Raw genomic sequence first — 16,797 nt, forward strand, 5'->3', positions numbered from 1 at the left:
CCACAGCAACTTCTTACTCACACGTCTCAGGAGGCAAGGGAAACAAAAGCAAAAATGAACTATTGGGACCTCATCAAGATAAAATGCTTCTACAAAGCAAAGGAAACAATCAGCAAAACTAAAAGGCAACTGACAGAATGGGAGAAGATATTTGCAAGTGACATATCAGATAAAGGGTTAGTATCCAAAATTTATAAAGAGCTTATCAAACTCAACACCCAAAAAATAAATAACCCAGTGAAGAAATGAACAAAAGACATGACAGTTTTCCAAAGAACACATCCAGATAGCTATCAGACACATGAAAAGATGCTCAACCTCACTCATCATCAGGGAAATACAAATACAAATACAAATCAAAACCACACTGAGATACCACCTCACACTTTTCAGAATGGCTAAAATTAACAACTCGGGAAACAACACATGTTGGCAAGGATGTGGAGAAAGGGGAACACTTTTCCACTGCTGGGGAATGCAAACTGGTTCAGCCACTCTCGAGAACAGTATAGAGGTTCCTCAAAAAACTAAAAATGGAACTATCCTCAGACCCAGAAATTGCACTACTAGGTATTTATCCAAAGAATACAAAAATGTTGATTCAAAGGGGGCACATACACCCAATGTTTACAGCAGCATTATCAATAACAGCCAAATTATGGAAAGAGCCCAAATGTCCAGCGACTGATGAATGAATAAAGATGTGAGATATATGTACATATATATATATGTATGTATATATATACATACACACACACAATGGAATAATACTTGGCATCAAAAAGAATGAAATCTTGCCACTTATAACAATGTAGATGGAACTAGAGTGTGTTATGCTAAGTGAAATAAGTGAGTCAGAGAAAAATAACACCATATGATTTCACTACATATGTTGAATTTAAGAAACAAAACAGATGACACAGGAGGAGGGAAGGAATAATAAAATTAAAACAGAGAGAAAAGAAAACTATAACAAACTCTTAAATACAGAGAACAAACTGAGGGTAGCTGGGGGGGATTTGAGTGGGGTTGGGCTAAATGGATGATAGACATCAAGGAGGGCATTTGTTGTGACGAGCATTGGGTGCTACATGTAAGTGATGAATCACTAAATTCTATTTCTGAAGCCATTATTACACTATATGTTAACCAACTTGGATTTAAATAAATTTTTTTAAAGATTTAAAATATGCAGATTTTTAAACTAGCAATACTACTTTTGGGACTCTGTCCCACTGTAAAAAAAAAAAATACATGTATCTAAGATAAATGTGTAATGGTGCTTATCGCAACATTGCCTGTTAGAGTAAAAAAGACTTCTAGAAATAAAAATAGTTTTTTAAAAAAAGTGAGATTCGGGGCACCTGGGTGGCTCAGTCAGTTGAGCGTCCAGCTTTGGCTCAGGTCATGATCTCACAATTCGTGGGTTTGAGCCCCGCATCAGGCTCTGTGCTGACCCCTAGCTCAGAGCCTGGAACCTGCTTCAGATTCTGTAACTTCCTCTCTCTGTGACCCTCCCCTGCTCGCACTGTCTCCATCTCCCAAAAATAAATAAAAAATACACACACAAAAGAAATTTTTAAGTGAGATTCATTGTGATTAGATTGCCTTGGGCTGTATTTTCATTCCTTTATCAAGCTCTGTGCCTAAGGAATAGAACAGAAGATGAGATCAGCTTCTAAAGAAACAAATAATAAACAGGGAGCCAGTGTAGACACCCAGAGAAAAGGGCTGAGTACTATTAGAAAACTGAAACATGGTCGTATAGACAAGCAACAAATACATATCATGGCACCAGCTGGCCCTTTCGAGTCAGTCAGCAGGAGCAGAAGGAGAGCTACTAGTCACACTACAGCTGAGCCTGAGAGTCAGACAGGACATTTTTGGTGGAGAGTTAACAAATGCTTCCTCAGAGGCCAGTAGGTGTCTCCAGAATGATGGACAAGTGGGAAGGAAATACAGCTTTATTAAATATGTCCAAGGCACCTGAGTATTTAACATACAGTTTACTATATTCTCACAATAAATTAAACTAGAGGAAAAAAGTCATTAAGAAAAATCATAAGGGAAAGAAAATACGTTTATAGTACTAGACTACATTAATCAAAAGCTTGTGAGGTAGTCCCACAGAATTCAAACTGCACTGTTCAAGGATCAATTGTCCTAGCAATGCTCCTGGACACCTGGTATTGGCTATGTCCTCTTCCTCTTACAGTTTCCCTGAAAGAACAAACTGACAGAAAAACTCCAATGGACAGTGTGAAAACTGTTATATATCTTGACAGGGAGATGAACAAGAATATTTACTGAAAATAACTCAAAATCTCCCTACTTAATTCTCCAAATCCCCATCTTTGCCAATCAGCCACAAGCTTTCTGTCTCCTTTTTCCCTGTCTGAGCTTGGTTTCCTCAGCTCTACCCGGCTTCCTCTAGGCTTTCCGTATTGAAAACCAGTTTTCTTTAGCATCATTCATGTAAAAAGGCATCCCTCCACCTGGGAGACCTGGTTAAAATGGACCTCAGCCCTGGAAGCTCATTCTCTGCTTTCAGGGACCTTACTGAATTCAGCCCCTTTGAACACAGGAACACTATTCTACAAGGAACTCTCATTCTAGTCTGTTAGAAAATAAAACTATCTCCCTCCATAAGGCTGCCTTCATTCTGTGCTCTCAAACACAAGTTTTATAGCAAACATCGTGACCATAAAAGAGAGAGAGGAGGAAAAAACATTTAAATGTGAAGGAGAGGTGTAGCAATTATTGAAAACTGGTCCATTCTCCTAAACCATAATAAAGAGAAAAAAATAAAATATCTCCAAATCTTTTATGAGACAGATAAGTTAAACCAGCCACAAAAGAGTCATTAAAATTGGTTCCTTATTTCATCTAGGATAAGCTTCACTGTTAGAAGTATTTCAGTCATTATTTCAGCTTTTCCCCACGAGATTACTTCAAGCATCATTTATAGAAAATTATTAAATGCAAGACAATCTAGTATGTGAGTGGAACTAATCCCACAAAAGTTATATTCCATAGTTCAATAGTAACTCAACTTCACGAGAGATAATTCCACTGTAGATGTTAAGTGTAAAAAGCACTCAATAAATACCGGCTATTATTATTATCATTATTAGCATCATTGTTATTGTTCTTAGCCTTCATATTTCAGATTTAACACTTTAGTAGTTGACATGAAAAGTTACAGACTAATAATACCTAATGTATTTGCATGTATTAGTGACTGAATGAATGAATGAATGGGCTATAAGGAAAAATACATCTTACTATATGCCACAGTGAAAAACAAATTTTTCAAACATTGATGTAGATCCAAGTTTTATTTTTCCCTGCTGGTAAGACTTCTTGAACAAGTAGGCCCCTGGTTCTCATAACCAACAATAAATGATATGTGCCTTGTACTCAATCCTGACTCTATATGTACCATGATATATGGTTTAATTTATAACACAGATAATTAGCACATAATCCCAAACTGGTCACAGCCCTCACAAATTCTTTTTTTTTTTTTTTAAGGAGGAGCAATCATGTAATAGATTCATCAGATTTGAGATGTTTCAACTCTAGCCCTATAATAGGGAGCCTTCACTATTCTGGTAAAATAGGAGGGTCCAAATAGAAATGGATTCTTGTGGTATTATTCTTCCTTCAGTAAGGAAGAAAGACAATTAAATTTTCTCCAAAGTGTTTGAGAAACAGAAAGAAGGTTAGTATGCCTGGAGAATACAACAATGGAAAGAGGGAAGAGAAGAGATGCAGGTAGGAGCTAGATCATCTAAAGTTTGATTTTATTCTGCTGCAACGGGAAACCCTTAAATTGTTTTAAGCAGGAGAGTAATGTAATGTAACAATGCCTTTGTAAAACTCTCTCTGGGGGGCTCCAGGCTGACTTGATCTCAGGGTCAGGAGAGTTCAACCCCACACTGGGCATGAGCCTTACTCAAAAACAACACAACAGTAACAAAAGAGGAGGAGGAGCAGCTGCAGGACAACTCCTCTGTCTGGCTGCTAATTAGAAACTAAGTTGCAGGACAGCAAGATTGGAGGGTATTTTATTTAGAAGATGGGTACAATGGTTCAGGTGATTAAATTATTGCTCAAGCTGTGTTATTATACTGAAGATGGTAAAAGGTTACCATAGCTTAAATATATTTTGAATATGTCTAAGCTTACTATTGAATAATCAAGGATCATTCATAAGTGTCTATAGCAAGCAACAGGTAAATGCTGCTGCTATTTGCTGAGAGGGAAGACATGGAGATTGAGACTATCAATTTGGAGGAGGGGTATACAATAGTTGAGTGTGACCCATACAAAATATGGACTCTCTACGCCTTTTATTTCTTTTCTCGTGTGATTGCTGTGGCTAGGACCCCCAGTACCATGAATAAAAGTGGCAAGAGGAGACATCTTGTCTTGTTCCTAATGTTAGAGGAAAAGCTTTCAGCTATTCATTGCTGAGTATAATGTTGGCTGTGGGTTTGTCACATATAACCTTTATTTACATTGAGGTATGTTCCCCCTAAGTGCACCCTATTGAGAGCTTTTATCATGACTTGATGTTGAATTTTGCCAAATGTTTTTTTTCGTCATCTACTGAGATAATAATATGGTTTTTATCTTTTGTTTTGTTGATGTCATGTATCACGTTGACCAATTTGCAGACATTACACTATCCTTGCATTCCCAGAATAAATCCCCCCAACTGTGGTGAATGATCTTCTTACTGTATTGTTGATAAAATACGGTATATCTAAATAGAGACTAACCTATAGATGGGATTAGATGAGATCATCTACAAAAAGAGAATGGATGGAGAGAAACACTAAGGACAGAGACCGCCAATGTTCAGAAAGGATGATTAAGAATAAGAGATTAAAAAGGAGTAACAGGTGAGGGTGATGTTACAGAAGTCACTCAGAATAGCATTTCAAGAGGGAAGATGAAGTCAGCAATGCAGAAGCTTGAACAACTACATTCCAATGAGAATGTAAAACTGACTATATATTTGGTCAAGACTCAAGTTACTAATGACTTGGAAAAGACTGTCTCATTATATTTGTGGGGGGTAGAGAGCTTGATAAGAATAAGCTTGTCAATATATAATCAGAGCCCGTTGTATCCAATTTTCACTTTCTGAGATTCTTCTTTGAAGAGCTGTTTGTGAGGATTAATATTTCACTATGTTAGCCTTAGAGATCTTCAAAAAGTAACAAGTTTATTATTTTTAATGGACTAATACCCGTTCTATTTGAATTACCATATGAATCTACTGAACTCTTTCATAAATATAAGGTATATGACAGGAATTTAATGATCTTATGTTTCCTCTATCTTGAAACATTTTGCTGTTTCATAATCCTAAAATTTATTTTATCACTATTCATCAATAATTCTCATGTAAGCTAAAAAAGAGACTAAAATATAAAAACAGGAAAACATTAAGTCTAAAAGGATAATGCAATAGTGAAATAAGTCATTCATACTTCAATTTTCTAATTGTTACCCAAATTTCTAATTGTTACCCAAAGTATTGCATCATCTTTTGCAAAGGATTTTTAAAAGATAAGAAAAACTATCTCAACAGCCTATTTTTACTTTTCATTGAACACAGTTGCGAATTCAGATTTTTTGATCCTGCCCATATGGCAAAGCAAATACACAAGACATTTCACAATCACCAGAAAAATGAGGTGAATACAAAGAAAGAGACTCACTCTGAATTCTACTCATAATGATAAAATTGACCACGTAAGTGAAATATCAGATTATGAACCTTCAGAGGATGACATCTATAGATGAATTTTCTCAAACTCAAGAATCAATGTTTGAAAAATATACTTCTAAGGACAGAAAAGGAAATATAGCATTGCCATCTAGTTAGTTATTTAATAGGAAGGACATTAGCACACAATTTTTTTTTGGTAACACCTGGGCCATCTCTTTTTGCTAAGAAAAAGTATATGACAATATTCCTTTACCTTTAATGAGGTGAATGTAGCAAAAATATTTTATATACAAAGATTGCTATGTTTAATGCTTATTATGATTTTTTAATGCTTTTTTTAAATTTATTTTTTAGAGACAGGGAGAGACAGCTAGCAGGGGAGGGGCAGAGAGAGAGGGAGACACAGAATCTGAAGCAGGCTCCAGGCTCTGAGCTAGTGGTCTGCACAGAGCCCGATGTAGGGCTCAAACCCACGAACCGTGAGATCATGACCTGAGCTGAAGCCGGACGCTTAACTGACTGAGCCACCCAGGTGCCCCAATGCTCATTATGATTTTTAACGGTAATTCTCTCTCCCTGTATTCTTGTCTTGAAATTTGTAGGAAAAAATAATAAATATTTTAAATAGATGACAGTCCCTTAAACCATAATGATAAATAATGATGACTATTTTTTTTGGTACACTAAGAGTTAAAAAATATGCAATGAGGAAACAAAGTCTTTAATATTTACTTTAAGCAATATTTTTAGGAATATTGCTGTGAGGAGAAACAGAAATGGCAGTAGCTCAAAAGAGACAGAAGTTTAAGGGATATTAAAATGGATACTCTTACTTAATAAGTAATTCTGGATAATGCTAGAATTAGCATTGGGAAAAGACCTGTACTCTGACCCAACAGGGTCTCTTGACTATTTTAATACAAATGAAGTCTGAAGTGGTCGTTAAGCAATGGTCCTCAATCCTAGCTGCTGAGGCTCTAGTGGCACACCTATGGAAATCTTATGACCCTCCAAATGCATGGAAGCTCTGCGGTAGCCTTGTAATTACATCAATGTACTATGATTACTCTTGCTCCAAGAATACATTAAAATAAAACATGTCCTGTGATACAGTTGGTAGGCATAGAAAATATTCTAAGTAATGCTCATGTCCTCCCCATAGAAGGAGAGTGGATCCTGCTATATAACAACACACAATGGAAACCACTCTTCATGTAAGCCTGTGAGATGAGGCTTGGTCTCTAATTAACTTAGAACCCAGACATAACTGAGTGAGAGCCAACTGGAATGATGCCTGTCCTTAATAAGATCTTATATATGGGCAAAGGTAGAAAGCAAATACCTCTGTAATTCTTACTGATTTGTTCTTTAATGATACTGAATGGTGCCATGATCACACTGTGATACAGTATAATACCAGATTTGATTAAGATTCAACTACCTCATGTAACTAAGTCTCACAATAACACTAATGTTGATGATCAAGTACACTGGGAGAATGAGCTAAAGCCTCCACAGGATGTAATATCCTTAGAAAATGACTGGCCTGAGGAAGAACTGAATCTAGCTAACCGTCAACTGGTTTCTGCGCTTAACAGTTCTACATAAGTTTATCTTGATGTGCAAATAGCAGTAGATCAAGGGATAGAGGTAGAATTGTCAATTGTACAACAATATGAAAATTTATGTAATATTTTTGTAAGACAAATTAGTTGTTTCTTTAAACCCATCTCTATATCACACTGCCTTCTCCAAATGTTAGGTGTATTTGTGTTGGTGCCACTGGTATACCTGTTCCATAAATACTGTATCAAATGTAAATGCTCTGAAAAATATGATGACTTTGCTCTAAGGGGTCCATGGCCTGAGACCAGGCTATGGTACTGGGACATGATAAGAAATATATATTTGGTCTGTCCCTGGTTCCAGACAAAGAGCTCCTAAATCTCTTGGAATTTCTGGGGTAATAAAAATATATTTAATTCAAATGAGGCAATTCTTGTTGGACTTGATGGTGAGTGGTCACTGAGAAGACCAAGCATGATTACAGGCTTGGAACTTTCAGCACCCTCCCCTATTCTCCAAGGAGAAAAGAAGAACTAGAGAATAAATTAGTAATCAATCATGACCATGTGATGAAGCCTCCATAAAAGTTCTTAAAGTAGGAGGTTCAGAGAACTTCTGGTTTGGTGAATACATCAACATGACAGGAAAGTGACACATCCCAATACCAAGGGGACAGAAGCCCCTGTGCTTAGGACCCTTCCAGACCTTGCCCTATGCACCTCTTTATCTTGCTATTCATCTGTATTTTTTTATATCCTTTATAATAAAACAGAAGGCATAAGTGTTTCCTTGAGTTCTGGGAGCCATAGTAAGCAAATTATGGTACCTGAGGAGGGGGTTGTAAGAACTTGCAATTTATAACTGATTGGTCAGAACTACAGGCAACAACCTAAAACTTGTGACTGGCATCTGAAGTCATACCAATCTTGTGGGACTGAGCCCTTAACTCTGTACTAATTCCACCTAGTTAGTCATAACTGAATTGCAACACAACCAATTGGTGTCCATAGAGTTTAAAAATTGGTTTGGGGGGAAAACCCACTTGTGTTTACCGGAGTTATGGGTATAGGAAAATGGTTTTTTCATTTAGGTAGATAGGAAAAAGGGGTAATGCTTGTCTGATTACTTCTCCCTTCCCTAAGAATTATAAAACAATCCACATTAAGGAAGTTATCAAAGGTCACACAGCTAATCAGTGGTTGAGAAAAGGCTTGAAAGTAAATCTGATTACAGAGGTGAAATGCTTAACTAGTGCACCACGGGGCACCTGGGGGGCTCAGTCATTGAGTCTCTTACTTTGGTTAAGGTCATGATCTCACAGTTCATGAGTCTGAGCCCTACATAGGGCTCACTGCTGTCGGCATGGACCCTGCTTCAGATCCTCTGTCCCCCTCTCTCTCCGTCCCTCTCCTGCTCATGGGCTAGCTCTCTCTCAAAAGTAAAATAAACAAAAATAAATAAATAATAAATAAATAAATGCTTAACTAGTGTACCATGACTCAGGAAAGGCAACTGCTTGTCTACAGTAATCCAGTCAACTGCAATGTTCATCTCATTCATATTTTTGTTGTAGTAGCATTCGCCATACTGTTTTGTGATTTGCTCATTGTGTTTTTAAACTAAATCTCAGTGCTCTTTATGTGTGTCTCAAATAGTATCCAGTATTTGACAAATGAAGTCAAGGAAGACAGGGAGGCAAGAACTAAGGATAAATGGAAGAAAAGAAAGAAATAGAGATAAGGATAAGAAAAAGAGGTGAAGAACAAAAAAAGACGTGTTCCTGATTCTGCCACAGACTGGCTAGTACTTGGGGGGCTACAGACAGTCAGACAGAAAACTTCCATGTGCCCTAATTCCATGGTATATAAATTGAATGTTTTATACTAAGTCAACAATTTTCAAACTATTTTTCTGTGTGAAATTTCTTTAAATAACACCTGATCCAAGTTGTAAACTATTTAAATGCTGTTGAGGTTGGTAAGGTATAAGGAAATCTAGTCATTTCGCTGCCCTCAGCTCATTAGACTGACTATGCAAAGCCACATACCTGCTAGAGCTCCAAAGCTTTGGGAAAAGCAGTGAATAAGGCGGTTTCCTTCTTTAAAGACTAATCAACCTCTCAGAGATGAGTTTGGCAAACCTTAGCATTGTGGGGATGGAGAGGATTCTTCTCTTGTAAACTACTGACTTCTCCATGCTCAACACCATCAACCCTATATGAATAATCAATTAATTTAAAGGACAACAAAAAGAAAATTCTGTTACTGTAAAAAAAAAAAAACCATCAGCTTCATCAACTTAAGTGCCCATCGATAGATGAATGGTTAAAGAAGATGCAATGTAGGAGCACCCAAGTGACTCAGTTGGTTAAGCATCCAACTTCGGCTTGGGTCATGATCTCATAGTTCATGGGTTCAAGCCCCATGTGAGGCTCTGTGCTGACAGCTCAGAGCCTGGAGCCTGCTTCAGATTCTCTGTCTCCCTCTCTCTGTGCCCCTCCCCCATGCACACTCTGTCTCTCTCTCCCTCTCTCTCAAAAATAGGTAAACATTAAAAAAATTTTTTTCAAGAAAAAATTTTTTAGTATAAGGGGTACCTAGTGGCTCAGTCAGTTAAACATCTGACTTCAGCTCAAGTTGTGATCTTTTGGTTGATGAAGTTTGAGCCCTGCATTGGGCTCTCTACTGACAGTGTGGAGCCAGCTTCGGATCCTCAGTCTCCCTCTCTCTCTGTCCTTCTCCCACCCTTACTTCCTCTCCCCTACCACTCTCAAAAATAAATATTTTTTAAAAAGATGTAGTGTGCGCGCGCACACACACACACACACACACACACACACACACACACTGGGATATTAGTCAGCCATAAAAAGAAAGAGATCTTGCCATTTGCAACATGGATGGACCAGAGTCAGAAAAAGAAAAATATCATTTGATTTCAATTATATGTGGAATCTAAAAAACAAAACAAATGAACAAAAAAAAGCAGAAACAGACCCCTAAAAACAGAGAACAAATTGATGGCTGCCACTGGGGAGAGAAGTAGGGGACTGGCACAGCGAGTGAAGGCGAGCAGGACATACATGCTTCTGGCGATGGGATGGATGAGTCATGAGGATGAAAGCAACAGCACAGGGCACAGTCGGTGGTACTCTAACAAGGCTGTATGGTGACGGATGTCAGCTATGCTTGTGGTGACACGGCATCGTGTATAGCATCGTCAAATCACCGTGTGGTATGCCTAAAACTAAGGTAACATTGTGTGTTAACTATACTCCAGTTAAAACAAAGGAAAAACATTAGCTTCATTATAGCAATTCATAAATTAATATCCCTACCTCTTATCAGACATACTGAGATTCAATGTGTATAACTGATGTGCCAAGAAAAAACACAAAGAAAAATGCTTTGAAAAGTTCCTAAGCCATAGGATCACATTTTTCAAGCATAGAAAATCATGCTAATACTTGAGCATTATCGTTATTGGGGCTTTTTAAATCTTTTTGTTTATGTCCATATTTCTATGTGTATTCCACATAAAGATAACAATTTTATAAGTAAAATCTATCATTTTGTACTCTAAAAAATTAGAAAATTAAGAGCAATTTTTCATTATCTTTCCTTTTTTTCTGTTATCAGCTTTTTACTCTATTAAGAGTTTAGAGGATTACTTTCTGTTAAAGCATCAAATCAAACTAATTACTCAGAGACAGTTTAAAGTTAAAGATAAACTGAATCATTCCAAAGATAAAAAGCATACCCACACTCTCTTGAGAAACCTCTGTTGATCAGATTTGAACTGGCTCTTAGCAATAACAAAATAGCATCTTGAAATAGCAACAGACAAGTACAAAAGAGAGCAGGTCATCCATGGAAGGGTCTTCCTTTGAGACCGCTGTAAATTTATTTCCACCGCTTTAGGCAACAATAAACCTCTCTTTCTCCCCACATTTGCAGTAGCATTAACTCCAAGTCCCCACCACAATAGAATAATTAAAACAGATTCAGAGTCTTTTGCAGCTTTACAAAATGCCTGTCCACTAATCCTAAGCAAATGTGATCTTTCTTCCTTAAATCTATTGGGAAAAGATACCTTTTCTAAGGGAGTAAATAAGTTTAAAGTAATATGAAGAGATTATCTCCTTCAAATGCTTCTCCCCACTTCACATACAAATCTGATCACTTTCCTTGCTTGACGTAGTATGGGTACTTATTTCCTCCCCTAGATTACTTTAGAAAGCTAAAAAAAGAGTGCAAAAATTATATCTTAGTAAGCACATTAATTTTAGCTTTAACTTACTACCACTATCTCATTGATCAAATACACAGCACAAAACAGGATACAGGATGATATGTAACTATAGCTACTGGCCCAAAAACTGCTGGAAAAAATCTGTCTTTAATTTTAAAATATCAAAACTGAGTCTCAACTACTTTGTTTTTCTTAATTTTATTTAATTGCTTCCCAAAAAAATATAATTACAAAGTGTTGATTCAAACTTTAATGTTGATTTAACCATTAGAAAATAATGCATTTTGGGAGTACCTGGGTAGGATAACCATCCAGCTTTAGCCTGGTCATGATCTCACAGCTCATGGGTTCAAGCCTCACATCAGGCTCTCTGCTGTCAGCATGGAGCCCACTTCAGACCCTCTGTCCTCTTCTCTCTCTGCCCCTCCCTGCTTGCACTCTCTCTCTCTCTCTCAAAAATGAATAAACATTTTAATTTTTTTAATATTTATTTATTTTTACAGAGATAAAGCTCCAGTGTGAGCAGGGGAGGGGCAAAGAGAGAGGGAGACACAGAATCTGAAGCAGGCTCCAGGCTCTGAGCAGTCAGCACAGAGCCTGATGCAGGACTTGAACTCACGAACCGGGAGATCATAACCTGAGCCAAAGTCAGATGCTCAACTGACTGAGACACTGGAAGTGTCCCAATAAATAAACAAGTTTTAAACAAATAAAAGAATGCATTTGTTATGGAAGGGCAGAGTGATTTAAACCATCTGTAGTCACTGTGCCCTTCCTATTATTTTCTGAAGTATGTATGTTACAAGTGGCTCAATGAATTCTTGTGATACCATCTGCCCCACAGTTGAGGACAAGTATTTCAGGACTGAATCCATTTCCAGTTAGAAAATTGAGGTAATGGTCAAGGTACGGGATGGTTTTGTATGATGAGTATTCAGAATCTCTTAATGGATGCCAGTAGTTTACAAATGTCGATCTCAGTGTGCAAGGGCAATCGTTCTGAGTTCATTTTCCAAAGAGGGGGAGGATGTTTATTTTCTAGCAGAAATGTTAACAATACATGTTTATCACCCAAAACTTTCTAGAAAGGAGCCAGACCTCAGCTTAGAAACAGCACAGTCCTTTGCTCACCGCGTACCTTATTATAGGGGCATGGTACTTTGTCTACAACGGGGTGGACAAGCATTGCTGAGAGACACTGTTAATGCACTGTCCTCTCCCTAATCCAATTTCCAATTCATCTTTTCCTTCCAAACTTTCCACTTGCGCACTGCTCTCCACCTTCCTGTCTGTGATCAGTACTCTTTCTTCACAACCTCAAGTATTTGTAGAACATTTTATCTTTTTTCCTCTTATGGAAACCCAGCTCCTTGCCGGGACTCCTCTGCAACATTCTCTTCCAGAAACTGGTTCTCTGTCTCACACACTGGATACCTGGCTTCCCAGGCTTTTTCCAGTCCCCACTCGCCTTTCCTCTTGTCCCTGGAATTGTGGCTACAGGATCCTCTACACTCCCACCACCCTCTCTCATTGCACCTCCCTGCTAATCTCCTAGACATTCATTAATTAAACCCTTCATTAATTAAATCCTGACTCAGGGTCTTCCTCAGCCTCCCAGCTTTTTGCCAGTACTCTCAATGTTGATCATGTCCACACTGATGGGCTAACATCTTACTCTTTTGGTTCTCTGACCTCTTCCTTGAACCTCTACCTCCCATCCTACCTCCCTGCATCTTGTCCTTACCAGGTGTTACACCACTTGTGAAAACCGAATTTTAACCATCCACTTTCTGATCATACCAGTTCACCTGCTCAAGAAGGCCCTCATTACTGGCACATTCCACAACCTCATGATACCTCCAATCCACTGACTTTCTGGCAACTCCTCTTGCCGTTGGCCCCACCTTGAGTGACCCTGCTCCTTGTCCAGCCTCTTTTCTTGGTGCATCATTACAATCAGTCTTTTAAAATGCCTTTGACTTTGTACTCTTCATGATCTCTTTCATTCTCCTGGGAATAACCACAGCTTTTTTTTGTGGAATATCAACCTACACAGCAACTTAACCAACAACCCAGCTCATGTGCTCCCTTTATAGTCATGACTGTGAGCCTCAAACTGGCAATTAGTACTGCTCACTAATCCTATTATCTAATAAGCTTACTTTCCCACTCCTTAGAGGAATATTTCATACATTCTCTTACCTGTTAAAATTTCACTTGCCTCCTCACAACTGATTTTTCTTGCTTCATATTTCACTGAGATAACAAAAGTAAGCATGCATGAATACACTCAATTTTTCACCAACAAATCTACATACTCACCTATCCTTGGATCTCTTTCCTTCTTCCTTCCTACCACAAGGCAGTAAGTGCCTCATATCCCCATGGAATACTTAATACCTTCCTCGACTTAATACCTCAAACTCAATCTCTTTGGGCCCATCCAAACCTCCATTCATGTGGTTATCCCCTCCTCTTTAAATTGGATTATTTCAGCAAACAAACTCACTTAAGTTTCTATTATCTAAAAATAAACTAAAGTAAAATAACAATATAAAAGAGTGCCTGGATGGCTCTGTGGGTTAAGCGTCTGACAGGCTCAAGTCTTGATCTCACCACTTGTGAGTTTGAGCCCTGTGTTGGCCTCTGTGCTGAGAGCCCAGAGACTAGAGCCTGCTTAGGATTCTGTCTCCCTCTCTCTCTGCCCTTCCTCCACTTGTGCTCTGTCTCTCTCTGAAAATTAACACAAAAAAATTTAATAAAATAATGTAAAATTATAGAGAGATATCCATACACACACATAGCTTATGCCTTATTTCTGTGTTCCCTTTACAGCAAGAAGCCTCAATGGAATTATCCCTACAAGTTCCCGAATTCCTAACCTCCAGCCCAGCCAACCCCACATCCCCACTTCTTGACAGACACTACTCATTAACCTCTCCAGTAACCTCCATATTGCTAAATGCAGCCTAACAAGCAATGAGTGTTACCAGAAACTTTCTCATGCCTTAGTTGCCAAACTGACAATTCCTAGTGATCCTCCAAAGAATCAGAACTGGAGAATGGTATAGATTTACAAGTTACTTTGCAGCAAAGATGAGGCAGAGATGGACTCAGAGCCAGGCAAGAAGTTAGAAGGGAGTAAATTTTTTTTTAAAAGGTCAACATAAGGCCCCAAAGCCAGGAACATGGCCAGCAAGATATAAACATGAAGACTGGGCCAAAGACCAGCAGGCTTTGCAGTGATAAAAACTAAATCCACTGACTGGTTGTTTAGAGTCCAGGGGCACCTCAGACACAGACACAGAAGTCAATTTGTCATTAAAGTTGTAAGAACAAACATGTATCAATATATATACACACACATATATATGACCTCTTGAAAGAATACAATGTTCTATAAATAATCAACTCTTTTGTAGGAATTACTTGATGCATATACATATAATTATATTATTATAACGGTTTATTTTCAAACACACATACAAATTAGGCTATCTTAAGTACAGTATTAAAAAAACGAACTTTGGTACACTGTGTCTGTCTACATATAGATGGAATATTTTGGATAAATAAATACAGTTCTATGTACTGTTTGTGAAAATGCAGCAGTCTCTACATTGACACTGTTCTGTTTTGTGTCAAGCCCATCTGTTCCAATTATCCAAATGTCTATTTTTATTATTCAATTTCCCAATAACATGTGTCTGCCTTCCTTGTCCCATTAACTCTCTATTCTTTTATGTGTTTCCTATAGAATAATCAGCTCTATTCACTATATTCCACCACCAAAGGATATTTTAGGAAAGAAAAGGGTATTTTGGCTAAAGTACAGCTTTATGTAGTTGCTGACGATTGTTGTGGTCTTTGATACACAACACCTATTTATTTACCCTTTTAGCAAGTCTGACCGAAGCAGAATAATCTTTTCCTAAATTTGTATGTACTATAGTAATAGAAATATCGAGTAATTGTATTTACCACTGCATCTAATTTGGTTGAATTATATTGTACAATAAAATTAAAACACAAATGCAAAGACAGACTGACTGAAATGTGGGGTTGTTGGTGGCTGTCACAGATTTTTCTGGATGGAACTCATGTCTCTTCTAACTTGGGAAGCTCTCTTGGCATATGTAAAGGAGTCCCTGCCCTGGGTAACAGGCAAGCACTTTCCCAGGGTTTTCCTTACTTCCAGAGTAGGAAACATAGCCTTGTATTCATTATCAGCCAGTCTGCCAACCTAGTGATCCCAGCCTCATTTCTAGTTTTAGGAAAAAGTACTGAGAAATCTCCTAACTGGATATAGCCCCAAGTCAAAACAGGCTTCTAACCTAGTGCTATATATGGCGATCCTGTTCGCTGTTAGAGCCCTATAACCAAAGTGCAATCTTTGATCTGACCTATAAAGTATGTCAGAAAAACACTAAGGATTCAATGACAACTTTATAATAATTTCATCAAAGAACAAGTGTTTCTGAAAATAAACATATTGAGAAAATGGGTTTCTTTGTCCTTTCACGTTAGTCAAACAGCTTTATACGTAACAGTATTATGTAATAGAAAACTAGATTTGACATCTACCTCTGGCGCATATACTAAATAGAACTGTTCCTTAGGGAAGAGATTTAACATCCATGCATTCAAAATGTATTTACTGACCATCTGCTGTGTAAATATATGATAGGCAGAGTCTTAGACCTTCCTGATTAATAATACCTTCAACTGGGGTGCCTGGGTGGCTCAGCCGGTTAAGCGTCCGACTTTGGCTCAGGTCATGATCTAATGATTTGTGGGTTCGAGCCCTGCCTCAGGCTCTTTGCTAACAGCTCAGAGCCTGGAACATGCTTCAGATTCTGTGTCTCCCTCTCTCTGCCCCTCCCCACTCATGCTCTGTTTCTGTCTCAATAATAAACATTAAAAGTTTTTTTAAGAAAAGATAATACCTTCAACTAAACAAAGGTTTTGGATTTTACCATTGTAAAATCCTATGTAGTTTTATGACATGTTATAAGATCTTGAACCAAGGTACAATCTGTCTTATGCATTGAGAACAGCTACAGCAAGGTGAGAACACATTTTCCATATCCTTTTTAGCCAAGTAGCCACTAAAAAATAATATTCTTCAGAGCACAAAGGCAACATCTCTTAAGCTACGTGTTACTTTTCTAATAGACAAAAATAGGTTTATTTTCTGAAGGAGGAGTAAAGAATACTCCTTTCATACCGGTCAC

At 37.9% G+C, this 16,797-nt stretch overlaps 1 protein-coding gene across 1 annotated transcript in view; it reads right to left on the reverse strand.

Moving 5' to 3' along the window:
• The window catches only part of CNTNAP4 (contactin associated protein like 4), a 541,886-nt gene that overhangs the window by 458,148 nt on the left and 66,941 nt on the right, over positions 1 to 16,797 (reverse strand). The window lies entirely within an intron of this gene.

Source organism: Suricata suricatta, chromosome 16 (assembly GCF_006229205.1).
Source record: "Suricata suricatta isolate VVHF042 chromosome 16, meerkat_22Aug2017_6uvM2_HiC, whole genome shotgun sequence".
Taxonomy (NCBI): Eukaryota; Metazoa; Chordata; class Mammalia; order Carnivora; family Herpestidae; genus Suricata; species Suricata suricatta.